At 36.6% G+C, this 22,918-nt stretch overlaps 1 long non-coding RNA gene across 1 annotated transcript in view; it reads left to right on the top strand.

The window, feature by feature from the left end:
* LOC116421169 overlaps window positions 1–22,918 on the top strand; it is a 58,413-nt gene that overhangs the window by 309 nt on the left and 35,186 nt on the right. The window contains exons 2-3 of the long non-coding RNA XR_004231472.1: window positions 7,265–7,381; window positions 17,231–17,573. This is a non-coding gene — a long non-coding RNA (uncharacterized LOC116421169). The remainder of the gene's footprint in view (window positions 1–7,264; window positions 7,382–17,230; window positions 17,574–22,918) is intronic.

The raw sequence follows: 22,918 nt of genomic DNA, 5'->3' as shown, positions 1-22,918 counted from the left end.
AGCTCTGAAGTTGAAATCACTTTAATATGCTTCCCTAGCCTAATGTAAGAGATGAATGGGGACCTGCAGTTCCCATATGTTTTATGGCACTTAGCAATGCTTTTTTTTTTTTTTTTTACAATGCATTATGATGTTAAGATGTTTTGTGAAATTCTATTGGCTAAGCACAGCCATAGCAAATTATAATTTTGCTCAGTGGATTTTGCTTTAAGAAGATTAAAAAGCAACCATGCCTTCTTCACCCAGCAGCTGGCCATGGTTTAGGGGAAGTTCTTCCATTCTGGGGGGGATGGGGCTACCCTGCTCTGAAGAAAGAATTCCCTATTTCAGTTGGCACCTGAAGTAAAAGTCACAATAGTGTGGATTGTGATGGGAAAGAGTACGGGTCTGGTGGGACAAAAGATGTGACAGGCTTTCCAGGGTCATATTTAAGTCTAGGAGTGAGAGAGTTCAGCCCTGCTTCTTGTCATATCTCACCTTAATCCAAAAGCTTCAGGACTAAAGGCTCATAGATTTTGATAAGCATAGAAATGGGCACTAGAAGGATCTTTGAGATCTAGAATCATAGATTTAGAGCTGAAAGTAGGATCCTTGTTGCTATCTAATCTATTACCATCATTTTGGAGATGAGGAAATTGAGACATGCTAAGTTGAGACAAGTGACTTGTACAAGATACCATGATTAGTAAGCATCAAATACAAGATTTGAGCCTAATTCTTTTTACTCCAAATCTAGTGCCATTTCCATAGAACCATGCTGACTCCTAGAGAGGGAGATGACTTATCCAACACTACATAGCTCATAAAACTATTAAATTCTCTTCACTTCAGTAATGACTTTTGAATACTTAGTGAGTTCAAGGCTCTTTGAGATTCAGCCACCATACCCCAACTTTTACTATTTTTAAATTATTACTAATCTCTAAACCCCAATTAGCAGGACTAGACTTGGACTATTGTGGATTCTGAATTCAATTAACCATCTAGTTTTAAGAGATATACTAGGCTCCATCCTATCTATCTGACTTTTTTTTACTTCTTAGCCACAAATACTTGGCACCTCACTTTTCCGGTCCACTTTCATCTTTTCTTTCTACTTTAGTCCTTTATTTAGTACAGATGATAAGAGTGACCTTATTTAAATGTGTTTAGTTACAAGGGAAAGGGGATTAAAAATATAGAAATAATGCTCTAGAGTAAGATAATAAGAACTATATTGAGTGTTTAAATTTTCATTGCCTCAAATTAAGTGGTATCTAAATTTTCTACTCTAATCGTTAAGACTCTTGGGCATAGTCTGGCCTACAATTTTCCCTAGCTCTGATTAGTTAACAATGAGGTTGAGAGAGAAAATCCATAGTGTTATATTGGTACTAATAGTGGGTACAATGATAAAGGAACACAATTGTGTTCATATGTTGGAGATGAACGTTGATGTCTGTAATGTCTGGGCTAGCTTTCTGGAGGATCTCTGGATAGGCCTTGGTCTTTAAGTAGAGAAGTGATGAAGGCAGGAGAGCCACCATGAGGCTGGTCAAGGATGAAGTCCAGAGGCTGGAATCTTCTCTGTGTCTGTGGCTGAGACTCTGAGTTCCCAGATCTCTCAGCCTTTAAATACCTCACTACAATTACATTACTACAGCAACTGAGCATGTGCCAACAGTAGAACATTACATCACCATATCACACTAAGTATATGCCAACCAGAGTGATTACATCATTATATCACATTAAGTATGTGTTTAACTAGAGAACTATTATCCCATCAATCACACTGAGTAGGTGCTTAACTATAAACACCCAGCTGTCCTTGATTCAAGTATACCTTTCCAGAGTTCTGACCTTCTACAGACACCTCTATCCCTATATGTTAAATAAATACCAGTGTACAATTGTTAGTGATCCATCTTTTGAAACATTCACGGTACAATACATGAGAAAGTAGAGAATTCATTAGTCAGCAAAACTGCTTATAGTTCAGATGTGGTTTTCTCTTCTAGATGGCATGGTGGATTAAACACTGGACCCGGAATAAGATCTGAGTTCAAATTTAGACTCAGAAGTTTATTGATTGTGTAATCCTGGGCAAGTCATATAATTTCCGCCTGCCTTAGTTTTCTCATCTGTAAAATGGAGATAATAATAGTATCTAGCTTCAAGGGTTGTTGTAAAATTAAAATTAGATAATATTTGTAAAGTATTTTATAAACTTCAAAGAGTTAGAGAAATACTAATGCAGTGCTATTATTATTACTACATTTGATACTTGAATGTCTGATTGCTATACTCCCAGGAAAGGTAGGAAGGGCCTTATATGTAGGGTCTGTGCTCTTCTGAGTTATTTGTGCCCATAATCAGAGTCTTTCTTGCTCTGAAATAAGAGAATTTAATGCATTTAAGCATACAATGTATTTAAGAGGACCCCCACAAAATATATCCATTCTATAGATTCAATGTAAAATTTTCCTTCCTTAGAATATAAGCTCCATGAGGGCAGGGACTATTCATTTAAGTTTGTATATCTCTAGAGTTTGGATTTTTAGTCCAATTTCTGACATGTGGTAGGAAAGCACATAATCACTGTTTCTTGATTGATTAATTGAAAGTCAGATATAACATATGATCCTTTAAACCTGAATTATCTTCTTCCCATGACTGGGAAGACTGACGACATATGGCTATCTTTATACCACTGGGCTGCTGGTGTTTTAACCTAGTGTTCCATAATGTTCCGCTAAATAACTTCCCCCTTTTTCCAGCAAAAGAAAATCCAGGAAATACAAAACAGGTACAGAGTTCTCCTCTCCTTAGATTAGACTAATGTAACCTGACACACAGGTCATCCCCAAAGTTCAAGAGAAAGAGACCCCATTCTTTACAATATTCATTTAATAATTTTGTTGAGGACTATCAATTCTGGCAGGTAGAGGAAGAGGTCAGAAAGTATCAACTCCACCCACATGCCCCTCTGTTTTCCTGAAAGAAATGTCTTCAAAGACCAATGCATTAAATACCACAGATGCATATAACTAATGATGATAGATAGCATTTAGTTAGTGCTTTAAGATTTGCAAAGCACTGTACAAATATGATACCTTTTATCCTTGAACAACCCGAGGTTGTATGTGCTCTTATTATTTCCATTTCCCAAATGAGGAAATTGAATTAGAAAACATATAAGTGACATATTGGGAGTCACATAATTACTAAATAACTGAGTCTGTATTTGAATTCAGGTCTTCTTGACTGCAATTCATCACAATATCCACAGAGCTACTCAGCTGCACACACAAAAACCTTTCAGAAAAACACTCTTTAAAAAGATTCCAAATAGATTTTAAAACTCTATACCCACTAGTGGTTTTTTCCTAACCCTAAAATTCTCCTCCCAGCTTCTGTGTGACCATTTAATAGTAAAGAGTAAAGAAATCTCTTAGTGTCAACTCAGGAACAAAAAAGGAGTTGGAGGAAGGAAAATAGATGTGCCTAAATGTCAAAGAATATAAAACATAAAATGTTAGAACTGGGTGGGATACTTAAAACATAAAATATGAGACCTGGAAAAGGTCTTCAAGAGCATCTAGTCTAATACTCTTATTTTACCCAGAAAGGAGAACTGACTTGTTCACTGCCATGCAGCATTTTCTCTGCTTTTATGTGCCTCCTTCTACATCTGTATATTTGGTTATGGCTAGATCTGAGTGACAACATTTTTGTGGTTTTATATCTATGCATATTTGCATTTGTTGTTTGACTCATTAATTTATACAACCATTTAAGATTCTTTATTTGCAGTGGAGAGTCTTAAGTGTCCTAAGCATTGTGGGAGATAAAAAGATAAATGGCATTTCTTCAATATGTATCTGGTTCCACATGTCTCCCTATCAAAGATTCTACAATTCAACATTTATGTAACATTATTTTGTGAGATAAGTACCTATTGTGAACAAAACACTGTACTAAGACAAGCCTTCTCCAAGGCTAATTCAAACAAATTCATCTAAAAGTCACTTTAAGTTAGGCTCACAGTATTACTCGAGTATGTCCTTTAAGAAAGAGCCCCTTGTCAGAAGAATCCTGGGTACAAATGGTTGCCCGCCTTGAACTTACAGTCCAGTAAGCAGGTTTGGCACAAATTTTTGTATTTATAATGAACAATGTTACATGGTAAATACATTAGAAAGATAACAAGAAGAAAAGGCAGTCGTGGTTAAGAAAGGCTTCCTGAACTGAATGGATGTCCATCAGTTGGAGAATGGCTGAATAAATTGTGGTATATGAATATTATGGAATATTACTGTTCTGTAAGAAATGACCAACATGATGATTTCAGAAAGGCCTGGAGAGACTTACACGAACTGATGCTGAGTGAAATGAGCAGGACCAGGAGATCATTATATACTTCAACAACAATACTATATGATGACCAGTTCTGATGGACCTGGCCATCCTCAGCAATGAGATCAACCAAATCATTTCCAATGGAGCAGTAATGAACTGAACCAGCTACACCCAGAGAAAGAATTCTGGGAGATGACTAAAAACCATTACATTGAATTCCCAATCCCTGTATTTATGCCCACCTGCATTTTTGATTTCCTTCACAAGCTAATTGTACAATATTTCAGAGTCTGATTCTTTTTGTACAGCAAAATAACGTTTTGGTCATGTATACTTATTGTGTATCTAATTTATATTTTAATATATTTAACATCTACTGGTCATCCTGCCATCTAGGAGAGGGGGTGGGGGGGTAAGAGGTGAAAAATTGGAACAAGAGGTTTGGCAATTGTTAATGCTGTAAAATTACCCATGTATATATCCTGTAAATAAAAGGCTATTAAATAAAAAAAAAAAAAAAAAAAAAAAAAAAGAAAGGCTTCCTGGAGGAGATGACATTTGAGATGAGCTTTATATCTTTGATTCTGCCCATCATAGATATAAACTTTGAAGGGACAAGGGGCACCAAGACCAACTCATGCATTTTACAGATGAGGAATTGAAATTCATGAAATTAAGAGAATAAACCCAAGGCCATATACCTAGTGAGCAATAAAGTCAGGATTCAAACTCAGGTCTTCAGTACTGTCCTATATACCATGATGCCTCAATATCTCCCCTTCACCCCCCAAAAAAATAGCTTAACAAAGGAATTAAATAAATCCCAAGGTTATTCATAGAGTTGAAAGGGAGATTAAAAGATGTTGAATCTAATCCCCTTTTTTTGCAGATAGAGAAACTGAGACATAGAGAGATTAAGTGACTTGCTCAAGATAACAGTGTCTGTGGTAGGATATGAACCCAAGTCTTTTTGACTCCAAATCCATTACTCTCTTATTTCACAACCTAGCTGCCTCACCCCTTGCAGATTCCCCTTAAGAAGCTCAGTCCTGAGATCATTACTAAGAACCATGTTAAAAGGATCAAGCTCCACTGAAACTTGTATATTTAAAGATCTGGGGAGAGGGAGGGACAACCTTGTCCTTTTTAGTTATTTCCCAGTAGGAAAGGCAATCAGTATGCCCTGAATTCTTAGAAGCTCTCCTCTGGCTTTATGGGGATAGACTGAGGCTGGGGATCAAGCTAGTTTTCAATTTGTCTCCTGCCTTCCGATTTATGAGAAATGGCCTTAAAAGTCTTAATAGGAAATTCATCCTAATTGGTCACCATTTGTACTCAGGATTCTTCTGACAAGGGAGACCCTCAACTAATACTGTGAGCCTAATTTAAAGTGACTTTTAGATGAATTTGTTTGAATTAGTCTTGGAGAAAGCTTGCCTTAGAAATCAACCTTTATCTAATAGGTCTTAGAGAGCCCTAAGATTTTGATAAATTAGGCAAAGCTTCTAGGAAGTGACTTCCAAGAGTTGTTGATCTCCCATCTAAGGGTAATAGGATTGAACATGTAGCTTCCTTTTCCTGCTTCTTAGAATAGATAGAAATTCAGAAAATACACCTTTCTATTGCCATCCACTAGCCTAAAGCTAAGCAAAGCATAAGCTGAGATTGAGGGTGTCATGGCCTAGTAGTCCTAGAGTTAAAACATGAGTATAAGCTACATCCTCTGACACATACTGAACCTAGCAAGTCCTTTGAGTTCTCAGTGTCCCCCGATAACTCTCTAAGACTCAAAAACTTCAAAGCAGATTCCAGATTGTATCCAAAGGTCCATTAGGTTTGGGATTCTCTATATAATTTTCTCTGCATTGGTGAATAAAAATGTGTCATCTTCTACATATAAACAGTGAAGATCATTGCTCTCTACCAATGAGGAGCGTGATAGTGGGCTTGAAACTGGAATTTAACTTCACTGAAAAAAGAGAATGAATTCAAAGGGGCAAGGATTTGGTTTTTTCTATAACAGCATATGTTAATTTGATGCTAGTGTTAAGGTCTCCTTTCTAACAAAATGGTGAGACTGGTTTCATGGACTTTTCACTCCTTTGGCTCATTGTCCCCACTCAGATGCCCTAGGAACTTTACAATCTTACATCTTGATAAGGGAAGTCACTGATTGCTTTTCAAGCACAGAGGTTCAAACCATTATCAAAGTATTATTCAGAAGGAAATGAAAACAGAAAAGCCTGTAGAAAATAACAATACTGAATACTTCCTATCAGAAGGAAACTTTCTACTGGACTTAAAATCTCAGTGACTTTTAGGACAGTTTTAGGGTCTTTCATGTAGCTGCTTTCCTTTATGGTTCCTTTGCCTACCTAATATTACTTTTTTTTTTTTTTTTGGCAGTTTTTGCTCTTCAAATGGTATCACTGATATTTTTCCTTTCCGTTATGTTCTGTAAGTGCATCCTTTAGCCCCCCTCAGGTAGTCATTTTTAACATAGGCTGTATTCTTTGATTTTTGAAGTTCCTTTGAGGGTCCAGCAGATGGTGCTCATCCCCTTTTCCAGGGGATCAGCAATCATTCCACTAAGAAGAGAAAACAATTTCTTTAAGATTAAAGAAAAACAGCAAAGTAGAGTTCCTTTAACACCCTTCCATTCTTCATAGTGTTAGACCTCACACATAAGGGGTCCTTTGTGGCTATGGGAATACCTTCTCTTGTACCTGAACATATCTCTCCATCTCTCTCTCTCTCTCTCTCTCTCTCTCTCTCTCTCTCTCTCTTTCTCTGTCTGTCTCCCCTGTCTCTCCCTCTCTTTCTGTCTCTGTGTCTGTGTATCTCTGTGTGTGTCACTCTGTCTCTCTGTCTCTCTCTCCCCAGTTTCAAGTAACCTCACTACTATTTCTGTCTTCATTTTCAGATTATATAGACACTGGGTTTTATGATCACCTCAGCACTTCTCAATGAACTTGAAGACACAGGAAGAGAATCCTGTGATCTCTTCCAATTGTTTATTTCTCGCCTTTCATCAGAGCTTGTGAGTAGGTTATTCCAGTGTAAAACCACAGACTTTAAGAGACTTCAAAAGCCATTTTTCTAACTTATACCTAAGCAATAGTTTCTTTTTTTTTCCTGCAACATATCCAACAAATGGTCAAATAATCATTTAACATTTGCTTCAATGTGTCTTCTGAAGTAAAACCACTATCCCCAAAGTGGTCTATTCCACTTTTGGCTAACTCTAATTATTAGGAATTTTTCTTATATAAGGCCTTATTTTAACTGTTGGCAACTCTTACCTATTGCTCTTAGTCCTATCTTCTGGAGCCAGCTAGAATGAATTCGGATCCCTCTTCTGATCTTCCTAATAGTTAAAGGTGACTATTTTTTTTTCTCTCTAACTTTTTTTTCCTTCCTAAGGCTAAATATTCTTAGTCTTTTAAGTAATTCTTATAGGGTATGAACTTAAAAAACCTTCATCATTCACTGGATTGCTCTCCTCTAGACACATTTCAATTTCTCAATATTGTTTTTTAAAGTGTAGTGCCTGGAAATGAAAACACAATACTGAATATATGGTTTGATCAGACCAGAGGATTGAGATTTTCATCTTTGAGTTTTGTATATTTTGTTTTCTAAAAGTGTGTTAGCTATTTTAGCAACCCAATCAAAGTATTGACTCAAAGAATTCTCAGTCCATTACATCCTCCAAATCTTTCTCAGACTAACCACTGGAAAAATTACCCAGAATCATTGTGAAGCTCCAACCTTTTGGTGTCTTCAGGATCAATTGCTGGATTTGAAGGAAGAGAAGGGCAGAACAGACAAATGTAAGACAAATTTGATAAAATGATATACAAAAGGCCATCTCTCTAGTTTTCCCAGGCTCTAGAATTGGTTTCATCTCATGCTTGACCTTAGGAATCAGCCCTGCCATGAAATTTCTTTGACATTATCAGCCTATACTCTACCTCCCTCATTTCATTTTCCTATCAGACCATTCACAAATTGGTAGACGATGGGGACAAGCTGGAAGTGAGAATGGTAGATCAGGGCAAGAAGTCCAGGAGAAAGTGGATCCTTGCTCCCAGTATAGGGCTTCCTTCTGCTTATGACTAGCACATTGCCCCCTTTCCCACTCACACATTTTAGTCAATCAATTCACTTTTGGTATTCTACCCTGGGACTGAGCTGTCCAGATTTATGGATGAGTAGTTTTATCTTCCCCTCTTCCTTTTACTCCCACCTTCAAAATACTTGTTTTTCTGTAATTAAACATATTTTAAATGTTAAATCAAACTTTCTTCCTATAAATGAAATTGTGAGCCAGAGACAAAAAATGACTTGCCTAGGGTTACACATTGAATAAGTAGCAGCCTGACTAGGAATCCAATTCCTGTGGCTCTAGAGTTGGTACCAGTTAGTTACCAGTTGGAACTCAAATCCAGGCTTCTTCTCTTTAAAAACAGTATAGTTCCTCTATACCACACTATTATGACATACTATTTTTTTTTTTTTTTGGTACTCCTCTCTCCTTTGCCACAATTCCTACTTCCCACTCTTCTCATTGTGATTGCTGGAGGGTTCAGTTTTCACCATTATAAGAATGTGACCAGATAAGATAATGAAGCAGATTCAAAATATGATTTGCCCTAGGTGCCCCTCTAAGGGCATGGCAGTTATAGGAAATATTTTTTTTTTTGTTTGAATGGCTAACTACAAATATTTCTCCCTAGTACAGCTATCCGAGGCAGATCGAGGAGGAGCTAGTTCTGCCACCCTTATGGAGACAGACATTATGTTCCAGATATAACAGGGTACATGTGTTCAGAGGACATCTGATGGTGTCGCCTCTTGTGGAAGAGCCTGGGGAGTTTGTGATGATATGTAATGGAAATATTTTCAGAGATTTGAGTATGTATAGACATTCTGCAACTAATTTTGGTCTGTTAACCATGCGGTTATAAGAAGATTCTTTGATTAGTTGAGTAGTCAGTACTGGGTATGCTTTCCCAAAGAATCAGCTTCCAGAGCCTTGGCCATTTTTTTCCTTCAATTTCTCTGTCTTGGCTTAAATCCTTTATCTCCAGTATCTAGTGAGAGAGAAAACTATGAGAGACCTTTGGCCTTTTTTTTCCTCTGAGGCCCTGCAGCCTTGGTGATTTTGCCTGTCACAGTGTTTTTTTTTTTTTTTTTTTTTTTTTCTTCTTTAAGTGAAACGATTGAAGATGCAAACTTTTTAAGTGTTGAGAGGTCAGAAGAATGAGTCCCTCTGGATTTTGTAGCCAGAATAGTACTGATGCCCCAAGGAGCAAAGACTGATCTTCAAGACCCATCTTGAGGTGTAGCTGAGATGAAAACTCAATTTACAGTCACATTATATCAAAAAGTGAACTTAGTGAGACCAGTACTATAAATAAATTGTTCTGGGTGACTCCATTCTACCCACTGATAGAGGTGAGATGAGACAGAGTATGTTCCTGAGGAATTAGAGGGAAATGTTTATATTTATGTACTTAATATATCTTTGAATTAAATAGCTCTTCATGAAAGTTCATTGATATTATATTATTACATGAAATTAGAGCAATAGTCACTGATATGTGGAACATGTGGAACACTCAACCCTTAGCATACCTCTGGAGCCCTTAGTGGGAGATATAGTAGACCTGGCTCTAGGAGAGGGAGACAGAACATACTCAATACACATCTAAGTAAATACCAAGTATACATATATATAGATATAGGTATAGATATAGATTTTCCCTCCCAAAGGAGTTGAAGGACGAACGTCATCTGTCTTCTTTGCCCTATATAATGCTTCTTTCTGAGGTTGCCTCCAGGAGTATAAATGTATGCACATAAAGGTCATGAGTGCTAATTCACACACACCCCTGCCCCATAAACACATATTTTAATTGTCCAGTTTCTAAGAAGTTAAATTGCTGGACACTTCTTTAGGTATAAAATGAAGGGGTTTGACTAGTAGAAGTTTCTAACCTTGAGTGTCAGGTACCCCTTTGGTAGTCTGATAAAGCTTATAGATACCGACGTATTATTGCAAGCATTTACAGTGGAAGGAAATGCTAAATTTCAGTTGGAAATTAGTGAAAATAGAGATATATTTTTTTCTCATCAAAATTTACACCCTGACTATAATCTATCTATGTAACATAGACTTTAGTGTTACACTTTTGAGATTCTATGGATCTCATGTTAATAACTACTGATCTAAAGGTCTCTGTCCAGAGCTAAATCCTGTAATCCTAAATCCCAAGCAGACGTATCCATTCTCATACCTTTGAAGCCCCTATCAGCTTTATCAGAAGCTTCTCATCTCACATATATTTCTCCTTCTGCCCTTCAGCCAAACAGATCAAAAAGCCAGCCAGGGGAGAATTTTTATTCCAATTATTATTATTTTTTCCTCTTGGTAAAGGGATAATGCTAGATCCTCTTGCCTTAAAGACATACCTAGTGATCTGACAGGTGTTGGAATATAACTTGCAAAGCACCTATTGTTTTGGAAACCCAAACAAAATGAAGGTAGTTTTTAGTGAGAGAAAAATAATCTGTATATATACACACATACACACACACATGCATGCACATATATGTGTGTATATATGTATACACATACACACACACACACACACACACACACACACACATATATATATTTTTAAAGAGCCAGTGCTTCAAGTGTCCTATGAAAAAGAAAACATTTGGCCTCCAGCATACACATCCGCATGAGGCAGTTCAACTCTCCTATAAAGTCAGTGAGTTTTGTGTGAGCACAGATGCATTTTGTTTTCCTATGAGGGAAAGATGATTAAATTACCAGAAACAAAGATAAAAACCCAAGCCTGCCTGAATATTCCTCCATACCTCCCCTGTGCCTCTCTCATTCCTCCTGCTTATTCGGAGGCCATACTTTATCTCAGGAAGCTTTACTTTAAATGTCCAACACAGCTTATTAATGAAAGTAATAAGCTTTTGTTTATTATATGTCATAATGGGGAACATGACTATTTAATATAAATCTGACATTTAAATTCCACTTAGTTCTGAGATGTGGACGATATCAACGAATAACTCTTTACCCTAGAGAGAAAACTCCCTGGGCCTGCATTTTAAAGCATTGAAGTTTTCAAAGTAATCAGTTTTTTTTTTTTCCAGAGGAACCAAATTGTGAAGACATCTGTTCTGTTATTAATTTCACATAAATCTTAAGCTCCTCAAGGCCAGAAATGAGGCTTCATTCAAGCCGAATTAATGAAACATGATTGTAAGTCCCTTGCATGGAAATGCTGTCACACAGTATTGAGTTGCTTATAATCACTGAGTAATCTCAAGAGCTGCCAGGGGACAACTACTTTAAATCCCACCCCACCCCCCATAAAACAATATCTGAAAATATCAGAACACTAACTATATCCTGAAAGATTAATCGCAGATGAAAATTTCTGCGAAATGAATCATACTTTCTTGGTAAAGGATACAAATATCTTTCACAAAGGCAGATTGCTCAATGTAAGACTCTTTAGATACAATTTAATAATATCCACTACAATGCAGAGAGAAGCTCTGAAAATTCTTTGCAGATCTCAAGTTCTTTGTGTTAGAATATTAGAGAAAGGCTTTATGTTTCATAGATTTGTAATTTAATATCTCAGAAGTTGCACAATGAAGACAGTGTGTGTGTGTCTGTGTGTAGGGATGTTGATGTAACAGATGTACCCTTTGTGTAAATGTATTTATGCTCTTGGAGGCAACTTTTGGAGGATAGGCGTGTGCAAGGAAATATAAATTGTTATTCATTATAGCTCTTCCTACTATCCCTTGAAAATTTGTATTTATTCTGTATGCATTTCACATTTACTTCTCTATGTATACATATTTATTCCCCTCCAATAAAATGTAAGCTACTTGAAGTCAGGGATTATTTTCACTTTTGTCTATGTATCTTTATCACTTAGCCCATTGTGTGACATTAGGATAGGTTTAATGAATCATGGAATTAGGGTTGGAAGGAACCATAATGACCATATAAATTGCCAAAGCACATAGCTATTAAGTAAATAATAAACTGAATTTCAGGTCCATATGGTGTCTGTGACTCAGTAGCCTTGGCTCAGAATTTGCTGTTAAGAGTTGGGGATATACAGTGTAACATAGTGCTTTGAGATCTATTCTTTTTTTTTATTTTCCTTTTCCCTATCGAGTCCTGTGATTTCTCCAGTAGATGTACCTACTTTAGTGGAAGCTTCTTTTATTGGCCCACATTGGAAATAAGTCTTTCTTCTGGCAAAAATAATATTTTCATAAAATAACGTATTTTTGCCAGAAGAAAGATTTATAAGGAAAGGGTAGAAAGGGAAGCTGAGACTTCTTAATCAAACTTGCAAGTGCTATTTTGGTCTTCAACTGAACTGGGAAACCAAAAAAAACCAAATCTGCATATGATATTTACATCTCAAATCTTCAGAGTCTCATTAGCTTTGATAATTATTTATTTATTTGCAAAAAGAATTTAAATCAAACAGAGAATTAAGTACAAAAGCAAGCCTTTGAATGTAGTGCAGAATTAATTAAAGAGACATTGGAGGACTTGAGTTGAATACAATAGATAATAGATAAAAACAGTAAAATCAATTAAAGATTCTTTCCTATTTGGAAATCATCAACTAGATATTTCAAAATCATAATCTGCTATTTTAAAAATAAATGCTGAGATTTTAATGAATATTTTTTTCATGATTTTATCTTTTCTTGTTCAGTGTCTACAAACACAAACCATAGGAGGTACGTAGAATCAGCTGTATTCAGTGAACCAGTTATCATCTATCATTTATCCTAAGAATAATTAATTGCTTGGTTGAAGTCAACAAGAGATTTTGAAAAAAATAATAATCAGTTGGTGTGTATAGATAGACATAACTCAATTTGAGTTCTGTATTAACTAGCATTTAACCAGATAGACCAGCCCAGTTGATTAAAATATTGGAATTGGTATCTGTGTGGACATCCTATTAAGGATCAGGATCAGTGTATCATGGATGAAAGGGTAGGGGATAATGGCCCCAGAACTCACAACTTTGGTGAGGATAGCTCAAGACTAGAGAAGAATCAAATGGTAATATAAGCATGGAAACCAGGCAGAAGGAAAACGGTCAGCCTGTCTTCAAATGGCTACTGAAATAACCTTTATAGGAGTCTCCTGCTCACAGTTTATTGCATTTTTATGTACTCAATCTAGAGACTAAAGTCACATGGGCAGCCAATTCAGCACAGTCCTAGAATCTAGATTGTCTTAATAATTAGGGTTCCCTCCCTCTAAGATTATCTTCCATCTACTCCTTTGATATGTGCAGAGTTGTTTGCATGACATCTTCCCTTTAGAATCTGAGCTCCTTGTAGGCTGGAGGCCATGTTTTTGCCTCTCTTTGTTTCCCAGTGCTTAGCACACTATCTGGCATATGGTAAGCCCTTAATAAGTGCTTGTTATCTGACTGACCCAGATACATTTTTTCCCCAGTATGTTTTTGGTGTTTCTGTTACAAATCACTGTTGGAGGATTTGTGAAAATGTTTTAGACATAGTCAATTTTAAAAAGAAAAAGTAAATAAACATAAAACTGACTGTCTAACATTTACTTTTGGTCAAGCATAGTGTTAGACTTAACTAAGCTATTGGTCTTGAGACTTTGTATCCCATTAGACTACAGAGCAGCACAAGTGTCCAACTTATTCTTCAAACATACTGAGTCTATGGGATGGGGGGGTCAGAATGCCATTTGGGAATTATTGTGGTCCAGATGAAACTCCCCTCTCCATATTGCCTAAACCCACCCCATGCCCATGGCTTGCATTTTTATGTGAATTGTAAAGTTAGCTAAATTTAGCTTATCATTGGCACTAAGAACAATAAGCAAGAATGTTGGAATGTAGGGCAAATTCATATTTGGGGTAGAGGTGGCTCAGAAGCAATCTAACTGAGCCATGAATGCCATTTGCCCTGGAAAAGAAGGCAGACAATCCGCTGGAAAGTCTGGTCTCAGAATTCCTAGGGGTCAGAGAAGGAAACAGACCTGAGAGTGATGCCACAAACATGGGACCTTTAGGGTAGGAACAAGGGAAAGTCATGCTGCTTTATAATACAAACTCACAATACATCTAGATGAGACATGGGGGAATCAGTCTTACTGCCCTTCCTCTCCTCCCCCCATCCTCTCACATACCTAAGCATTCTGTGGTAGTTCCCTGCTCTGTTTGTATCTACTTCTTTCCACATATTTTCCCTATCCTCTGGGTCTCTGTCTGTGTATCTACTTGTTTTCCTCTGTGTGCATATATGTGTTTCACAGTTTTCCATCTCTCTGCCTCTCTTTTTCGCTCTCTCTGTCTCTCTTTCCCTGTCTCTCTCTTCCCTCCCTTTTTCTTTTTGTCTCTGTCTCTCTTCCCCCTTTCTCTTTCTCTCTCTCTTTTCTCTCTCTCCCCTTTCCCCTCTTTGTAACCGCCTATTGCCTTCACATGACCCAAAGATTTTTCCATCAAGAGTAATATCACTACCACCTAGTGTATACTTGTTTAGTGATTTACCCAGCCCATGGATTGGTGATTTAAAAAGAGAACTTAGTCATTAAGAGTGGAATTTGTGGCACCTACATAGGCAAACATTGTTGAGCAAGGGGCAATGCTGCCACCCCTAAAATAGCACCACTTGGGCTGCTGCCCACTCTAGCTTTGTGAAAGGCTATCTCAGGGTTAAGGCATTTGAACTTGAGAAAACAAATTCTGTCAGGTTGAGTGAATCTCTTTCTACCCTTCCACCCCTAAGAAGTGTGTGGATATTAACCCCTGTGTCTAAGTAAGTTCATTCAAGATAGTTCACTATTGTATCGGAAACAATTCATGCAGGAATAGAGGATTACCAAAGCATGTCCCTGGATTCAGCAATACTTACTCCAGTTCACAGAATTACAAAATCTCAGAGTTGAAAGGGACTCTGAACCCATCGAGTTCAACAATATCTGAAAAGTCTTGTCCTCAGAGCCTACCAGAACATTTGGGGAAGAGTAAGCTGAGCCTCAGCCTTCCTGTGCCAGCACTCCCTCCCTCCAGAGTGGGGGAGAAATCCATCCACCAAGCAGTCCTGGGTCCCTTTGAAGTCGAGGAGTCTACATCCACAGGGCGGGTCCTCATCTCGAAATCACATGGAAACTATTCCCATCCCGAAGGCCATAATCGTTTGCTTGCTGCAAGTCTCACGGTTTTCGGCCACAGTTATAATCTACTAACTGGCTCAGATGTTATTTATTAGAACACATTGCTTTTTGAAAAGAAAACTGCCTCTTAATTAGAGGTTGGGCCTCTGATGCCCTCCTGTGCTCTACACAGATGAGAAAAATTAACCAACAGTGTGTGCCAGGCTCCGTGCCTCCTCTGTTCTTTCAAACACTACAGTTTACACATTTGCAGGGACATGTAACCACCAGACTTTTGCACTCAGACTGGGCTTTTATTTTTTTTCCAGGGTAAGTTGGGTGGAGTGTATAGTTTATAGGAAATTAGAGAGAAGGTTAGAAAACAAATCTTCAGAAGCATGATGATGCCATTTTCTTTCCTTTTTCCAGCATCTCTTTTTAATAACACATCTTAAAATGTCATGTAAGATTTTACAAAAGTTATATATATATATATATATATATATATATAACGATATGTAAAAGCTATGTAAGTCAGAGGGGTGTTCTTGTCCATATCTATGATGAGTTCTCCTTAGGGCGGATCATAGCATTTAGAAACAGACAGCACCTTAGTTGATCATTTGTCCAACTTAGTCATTTTACAGATAATAGAACTGAAACCTAGAGTGGTTAACGCAAACCAGGGAAATGAAGTCATTTTCCAATAGTCACATAGCTAATATATGATAGAAATAAGGCTTGAACCCAGATCTTCCTAAGTCCAAGTCTGCCTTTTTCTGCATTTTCCTTTACTAACTTTTGGTGTAGATAAATTTGCATATAATCTATACATATTTATGCAGGGTGAATATATAAAGAAAGGAGAGGGAAGTACAGGAGGAAGAGGAATAAAAGAGAAAAGGGCAGAAGAGAGCAGGACTCTTTTCTAATAGGCAAGGGAGTGATAGGTTGCCTATGGGGTATTACTTAAGGTCTAAAATGTCCCTTACTCTAATAACCCAAATTCAAATTTTAGCAATTCCTGCCTTTGGATTATCTACGGCTTTCTCAGTGCCCTTCTTTTAAGGCACAAAAAATGTTGACATTTTTACACTTTAAAGTTTGTTGAACACTTTATATATGCCATCATATTAGAGTTTAACAATAACTTTGAGTTAGGTATTGTATGTATTCTTGTTCCCTTTTTAAAGATGAAGAAATCAAGGTTCATAACTGGGTTACACAGTTAAGAAAATCTTAGTTAATGGAATTCCAGTTTAGGTCTTTCTGATTCTTTCACACACATAATCATGGGGAATACCTATAAAAACATATCTAGAAAGATATAAAAATCTATACAGGCACATGCAGACATGAACACAAAATTCACATTTTATAGAAATATTATCAAAGGTTATAAAGTATTTTGTTATCAATAGTTCTTCTACCAGGCCATGTTACTCTCTACATTCTGCCTCCTCTCATGCTCCAAGAGACACCCAGTTCTCAATTTCTTAGTGTGAATAAGTTTGTTAGTTAATTTTATCTCTGAAAGGAAAAAACCTGACAATCTACTGAATTAGGAATTTGGGGAGGAGGGAAAACTAAAAGAGGGGAAGGGATTCAAGAAATGGAGTAGAGTTGGGGGATGCTGAAAATATACTTTGTAACTGGTCTTACTTATCTCTATCTTATAAGTAGAAAGAAGGATTTGAGGAAACTGCCAGACTAAAGAAAGAAAAGAAAGTGATTCTGTGCCTTTTGACAGTCGGTTTCTTCCTGGAGAAATGCAAGCCAGCAGAGGCCTCTCACTCTTCTATCTCCGGAAACATCAGTGTGATGAGAAGACCTGATTACTTCCCAGATACCTCTGCCTCTCATTGTTGTCAAATGACTTTCCTTGGTGTCCCTTGAGCTCAATGCACATCTGGAGTCCTGGTGGTTTCTTTCAAAAGGAGGAGGAAAAAACTGACAGATTTGCTCACACACATATGTGAAACATCCATAGACATATGTCTAGACCAACATAAACTTATTACAGGTATGTTCAGACATGAAAACACTACAATTCTCATTTCTATAGTGATTTAAGGTTTATAAAATATCTTCCTCACAGGTAGCACAAATACCTGTTTTTACCTTTATCATCATTATTATTATTATTATTATAGACAAGTTGACATAGGGCTGTTCTTAGACAGGAAGACCTGAGTTCAAGTCTTTGATATATTTCCTTGATACATACTAGCTATGTGCCTCAAGTAACATTTCAAGATTATAATTCACTGAGCAAATGCCAGCTTACAGCAGTAGGTGTTTCATTTCCTCACTGGAAGTTCCCTTTACCATTGAATTCTTAAGTCTGGTACAAAATATATAGACATATGTCCAGACATAAAAGATTCCATTTTACAGATGAGGAAACTGAGGCTCATAGGTTAAAAAGCACCTTGAATTTATCCAGTCCAACTTACTGTTTTTGAAGATGAAGAAATGGAGACCTAGAGAGATTATGTGTCTTTCCCAAGGTCCCATAGGTAATCAAGTATCAGAGGTAAGATTTGATTCTATATCTTTTTCCTCCTAAGCCAATTGTTCTTTCATATATATATATGTACCATGCTACTGACATTCTCTAAGTCAGTGGAGACAAATTCTATAAGAAACAGATCCCTGTTGGTTGCATATTCACTTAGAAAACCACAAATTAGCATTACCTATATTGTATTATATTTTTGTTTATTTTGCTAAACATTCCTCAATTCCATTTTAATCTGGCTCAGGTTACACTGTGAGTATTGAAGGCTGCATATTGGACATTTCTCCTCTAAGAAGAATTTTACCTAAGTGTCTTGATAGCTAGGAAGGCCTTGAATCAAGATCCTGGCTCAAAAAAAATTGTTCTCTTCATTTTATATATATATATATATATATATATATATATATATATATAGTTATTATACAGTTGGGAATTCAGAAAGACATGGCACACCCAAACTATTTCTCCACTATGGCAAACACTTAGCTGTTCAGAAATATCTAGGTAAGTGACTGAATTATCCATTTTCCTTTATACACTTGGAGACTCACAGTTGCAGTGTTTGGTGTTTTTCCAGATGCTATTTATTTGGTTTAAATTAATTAGTGCTCATGAAATCTTTATATAGAAACTGTAAACATTTAGTTTTTTAAACTAGAAGAACTAAAATGTAAAAAAGAAGGTTCTTGCTCTTTCTCTAATGATTAATTTTCTTTTCTTTTGTTTGATGCAAAATTTAACTGTGGGTGCTACAAAATAAAAGTAAACCTGTGGACTAGTTCCAAGACCTTACCCAAGTCCTTAGTTCCATGGTATGACTATTTTAAGGGTCCTCTAGCACATAGACTGATTCCTCAAACCTGCTGTTTTGCCCCTAACTTCAAAGTGTTAATGAGATTCAGGAAGGAAGTTCCACCTCTCCACAGTCTGGACTCATGTGCTTCCCAGAGCAATTCCATCCCTGTTTGATCTGGGGTCTGTGCTCAGCAGTCCTCAGCACTTGCTGCCAGTTGGCTGAGTTTTCCTTTTCTTCTGCCTCCGGCCATTTTCCATTGTGTGAAATTGTTTTCCTGTCTTTAGGTGAGTCTCTTGGATCTAGAAAAATGTTGGTGGGAGATGAAGTTTGGTGTCCAATTATGTTCCTTCAGTGCCTTTTTGGAGGCACCCTTCACTAGTATCTCTGAGACCTCATTCTCTTTCATGTCACGGCCTGACTGGTCTTCTCATTAGCTTTTATTTTCACTTCTTATCCTTTTGTTTAGGCTACCACTCCACTTCCTACCTGCCATGATTCCACCTCCTGGTTTTCAAATCAGAGAACAACAGAATCTCACAGATGGAAGCTGCATCCAAAACCATCAAAGTTAACCTTGCTGGTTCCCCCTCTCTTGCATCACTAACAGATGAAATACTATTTTCTATTTGAACTTTTGTAGTAATAGGAAACTCAGTACCTAATTCAACAGCTCATTCCATTTGGGGACATCTCTAATTGTAGTCCCAGGTCATAATTCAATCCTCCTTCTTTCATGAATAACATGCCATTTAGTTTCATTTATAGTTTAATGTGGTAATTGCTTTATGTACGTTAACCTCATCTCCTTGAGAAGACTAAGTTGTAGGAGAGTAAAGAGATATGTCCAGTTCTTTTCAGAGCACTTGGATTTCTTTTGTAATCATTACAATATCTACCTAAAGCAGTAAATCAGGTGCTCACTATTTAATGTATGACTGATAGATGTAATTGTGATTTTTCAGATGAATCTATCAGTCTGGGGTAACAACTTGGTTGTTGCACATAAATTTTGTGGGATGTTCCTAATGGGGATATTAATTACTCAACTGTTGGGACAATCATGTCTACATGTTGGAAATTTGTATATTGTGGGTACAAAACAACTGAAGATAGATTCTGGGAAATTATATAAAGAGCAAATGGCACCCAAATAAGAAAAATGAGAAAATTTACCCTATTCTTTGCCATGGTTATAGGATATTGAGTTGGAAGGGACCTTAGAAGTGACTGATTCCAGCCCTTTCATTCTGTAGATAAGGAAACTGAGGCCCAGAGAAACTAACTCATTTATACAAGCCATATAAGTAGTGAATGAGAGAGCTAAGATTCAAATTTGGGCCTTCTGATGGCAAATCCAAAGAAATTAATTGGTGGACAATTTCGGTACCATGGCAAACTGGTTCAGACATTTTTTGAATCAAGGGACTTTAGGTGCTTCTAAATATTTCACTTTTCTGCATATAACTAGAACTCTTCCCACAAGTCAAGGAAAATGAATATTAGTTAGAGAAAGATGAACTTTATTCATCTTTATGAAAATATTTTATTTAAAATATTACTTAACATTTTTTTCAAAATTTTGAGTTCCAATGTTCTCTCTCCCTCCCACTCCTCTTATACTCCCTGATAACGCAAGCAGTATGATATCAGTTATATATGTAAAATCATGAAAAACATTTCCATTTTATCCATTTCAGAAAAAAAAATCAAGAAAAAGAAAGAAAGTAAGAAAATTATACTTCAATCTGTCCTTAGAATTCATTAGTTCTTTTTCTGGAAGAGTATAGCATTTTTTAGCATGAGTCCTTTGGAATTGTATTGAACAGCATACAGCATAGCTGGGTCTTTCACAGTGGAAAAAAAAGGTGAAGTTTTTACTATAATTATAAATAGTTGAAGATTCATGGAAATATTAAGTATCCATTCATGAATTGTCTCCCTATGGGAATTGGTGTATAAATATTTTGAGGCTGTTTTGTGAAATGGACCTAATATTTTATTAGTCCATGTGGGAAACTCACAGGGAAGAATTTTCCTCAATTGATGCTGATGTGCCTACTATTTGCTCTTTATTCTTTGATAGTAGCTTTGGACAATGAAAGGTTAAGTGATCTGCTCAGAGTCACAAGGTCAGTATGTATTAGAGGTGAAACTTGAACACAGGACTTCTAGGCTGGGCTGCATCCCCAGATGTGAGAAGTGATTTTAAATAATGATCTGTATAAGTGGCATTCCACAGAGGTCCTCAAACTGCGGCCCGCGGGCCAGATGCAGCACCTGAGGACGATTATTCCCCCTCACCCAGGGCTATGAAGTTTCTTTATTTAAAGGCCCACAAAACAAAGTTTTTGTTTTTACTATAATCTGGCCCTCCAACAGTCTGAGGGACAGTGAACTGGCCCCCTGTTTAAAAAGTTTCAGGACCCCTGCATTAGGGTGATGAACTCAGAAAAAGCTGAGTTTAAAGTTATTCCAATATAATTAAGCAATTTGCCCAGGATCATATATGTAGTAAGTAAGCATATTTACTGTTATATGATTCTGGGCAAATTATTTATCTTCTACCTACCTCTCATATACCTGTCTACCTTTCTCACTTATAAAATTGAAATAATAATAATACTTAATTTTTAGGATTGTTGTGAGTATAAATTTATAAAATATACTCAAAGTACTTTGCAAATCTTAAACTACTGTGTAAATACTAATATTATTATTATTGCTGTTGTGGTGGTGGTTATCCTGTGTAACTGTAAAGGAAAACAAGAAACTGAATGCTCTGTAATTAAAAAACCAAGTTGGACTCTGGAAAAGAGATGAAAAAGTGTACCCTCCTCCTTTTTTTTTTTAAATTCAAAAAACAATGAGAATACCTATAAACTAGGGTGATTTATTAGTTAAACTAACTTTCCTTTTTGTTCTTTGTCACAAAAGATAGCTTGCTGTGTGAGTGGGTACAAGGGGCAAGGATATATTCAAAAATTAAAGTGATATAAGACCAAAAGATTTCAATAATTTAGAATGTATCTACATAAACATATATGTATATATGTATATGTGTGTATATATGTGCACATGTGCATACACATATATTATATACATATATATATATTTTTTTTCTTTATGTGGTTGGTAGACATGTGAATGAGCTATTCTATTTGGGAAGGAGTATGATATATTGTAGAAGAAAAAGTAGTAAGTGAGAGTCGAGAAATTCTGTTCCTGCTCCTAGCCCCTACTAATTAGCTAATTTGCTATTTACTTTACCTCTCCTTGGACCTTAGTTTCTTCTTTATTAAAGTAGAGATAATCATACCTACCTCACTGTATTGTTGTGAATTTCATGGTGAAGTAGTACATATAAAAATGTTTTGTAAACCATGGAGAACAAGGTACAAACTTCAAAATTGGAGAAGAGGACCGTTGCCTGAATCTGCAAATAGTCTCAGAAATATTAGCAAGAAGACCACAATTAAAAGTATTGTTCCCTTACTCCGGGGCCTGCAATCAGGGCTATGCCATAGAGCTCCTTTAGTGAATTTTTTCCTAACTAAAATTTTTTAAAATCAATTTTATTTTATTTTCTTGTCCATGTACTCTGTCTCCCTCTACCTAATTCCCCCCTACCCTTCATAATGAGAAAACAAGAAAAGCAAAATGCCAGTTAAGAAAATGTATCACCAAGTAAAACAAATTCCCCCACTGGGCATATCTGTTCTTTAGTTTTAAGACATTCCTTTTCTGACTATTTTTTCTCGGTGTGACCCCTTTGTGGCCCTAGTGTTAAGTTATTTTTGATAGATTGGCTTCTCATATCTGTGGTTTCACCCATCACAGATTCTAGCTTCTTGTCACAAAACCTTTAAAAGTTCTGTTATTAATTTCAGTGCTGGGCTTCCACACAGAAGAAATCAGAATAGCTCCCCTTCCTCTCGGGTTTGTAACACAGAAAACCTTCAATATTGAGAACAGATAGACTCGAAGGTGGGTTCATATCTCTCAGCAAGAGAGCTGTAACTTAAATCTCCTACACTCGATCAAGGCTTTCTCT

Source organism: Sarcophilus harrisii, chromosome 2, assembly GCF_902635505.1.
Source record: "Sarcophilus harrisii chromosome 2, mSarHar1.11, whole genome shotgun sequence".
In the NCBI taxonomy this organism is placed as follows: Eukaryota; Metazoa; Chordata; class Mammalia; order Dasyuromorphia; family Dasyuridae; genus Sarcophilus; species Sarcophilus harrisii.
This window is presented reverse-complemented; position numbering and strand designations above follow the sequence as displayed.